Raw genomic sequence first — 1,986 nt, 5'->3', positions numbered from 1 at the left:
GTTAAAACAAATTCTGTTTTCATTTTGTCATGGTTCTATATTTAATTGTATTGAATTGAATCTTTGTGAGACTTATGGAACTCCAGGTATATGGAAGCTTGTTTCCAACTGACTGTCTGAACAAACTTTTGTCTGGGAAAGCTCCTAGCAGATGTAAATTATTACATTCCTATTACTGATGACTTTTTATCCAGGATGCTTGGATAAAAAGTGAGGCCAGAGGCTAAGCACACCAAGGATCCCCCCCTTTCTCTGTAACCACATCAGCTGTGCAGGTGTCCGTCATAAAAACGGTCCTTTGAGGAACGGTGTGTGGATAGTGACATGTTTGTTGTGGCTTTCTTCCATCCTCGCCAGTGCAATGATCCTTAGGCACCCCAATGGGAATTATGTCTAGTTTTACCTTTATGTTGCACAAACAGTCTAGTTTTTAAGTACAAAGTACATTTGTTTCCTTCTATTTTAGAATGCCAGAATCTATAATTAATTATTATTGTTTTTGATGGATGCAGCTTTTCTATCTAAACAGTGTATCCATGTCCTGTGTTGAATAGTGCACTGATGCACACCGTAAATATAATTTCTGGGGCAGAATTAGAACATGACATGACGCCATTTTGTAAATGCTAAGTAGTAAAGCTTCTGAACCAAGAGGTCACTTGTTCAAATCTCATTGAAGGCTGTGATTTTCAATCTCAGGGTTTTAAGTCTGAGTCCACCCAACTCTAATGGGTACCTGAAATTTGTTGAGGAAAGTAAAGGCAATTGTCAATGTGCTGGCCAGCTTCAGCTGTAGAACAACCATGGTTCATCTCATCATGGTTCATCTCAAACACTTTTTCGTGTGATTGTGGAGCCCTATTTTGGAGAGACATTCCTGTCCACATCTATTGCAGGTTAAGGTGGCTTTCACTTTGGTGGTTGAGGAGCCAGCCAGTTTTTGTATGGCACGCTTTACTATTAGAGCTGAGGTCCAAGTTTTTTTTACTTTCCATAACTTTCTTGGTCACTGTCTCTCTCTGTCTAGTGTGGTCCAGGGCTATGTCTTCCCAGTGATCAGTATCAATGTTCACTGCCTTTTGGGTCCCATTTTTTTAACATCCAAGTAACGGAAGTGGGGGGGGGCGACCTGTTTTTCTTGAGCCAGATGAGAGTTGTGGGTAAATAATGATTTTCGGCATGTGATTGTCCTCTAAGCCAGCGCAGGATCTCAGTATTGCACATTCTCTCTTGCCATGACACTCTTGTTAACCATTGTCCATAAAAACAAGTGACCTTTACATAATAAGGCCTGAAAAGGGGGTACTTCTTTTAGAGGGGGGAAGACAATCATTTACATTTTAATTATTAAGTGGCTCGTAATGTACTTTGAACAAGTTTGAACTCCTACAACTTTAAGCAGTTTAACAGTACAAAATTTGTATTTCTGTTTCTGTTCATATTTGTGTCCATCAGTGATGTATAACAAGGTTTCTGCTAAACTGCAATGTGTCTCTGTCTGTTGAAAATAAACTTACCAGCTCACAGATATCTTTATTTGTATTCTGAAGAAATTGACTTTCCATTTAAATGTATAAAATGTCAATAGTGAGATGCATGGAAGAAAGGAAAAAATGCAAGACTCCTTAATGAGAGGGGGGGGGGGGCTGAATTCAAATTCCTTCTCAAACTGATTTGTGTAAGCTGACGACTACAGGTAGAACAAAAACCTCCCATGAACCCCCCTGCCCCCACATGTCCACAAAAGAGAATGAATAATAGCGCATTGAGCATGGCCGCTGCCTGGTTGTGAGGTTTGTGCACTGAACTGTTGTTCAGATTTATCGATGGTCCAGGGTTCAAACCCTGCCCGCTCCCATCCCCCGTCGTCCTGCGGGAGGTTTGGACTAGGAAGTAATTATCTTCAACTCTGAAGGAACAACCGAAACATGTAAAACATTTTTTACAAACAGTAGCTGAAATATTGTGCAATACAAAAGCAGGTTT

This window comes from Biomphalaria glabrata, chromosome 11, assembly GCF_947242115.1.
Source record: "Biomphalaria glabrata chromosome 11, xgBioGlab47.1, whole genome shotgun sequence".
Classification (NCBI taxonomy): Eukaryota; Metazoa; Mollusca; class Gastropoda; family Planorbidae; genus Biomphalaria; species Biomphalaria glabrata.
This window is presented reverse-complemented; position numbering follows the sequence as displayed.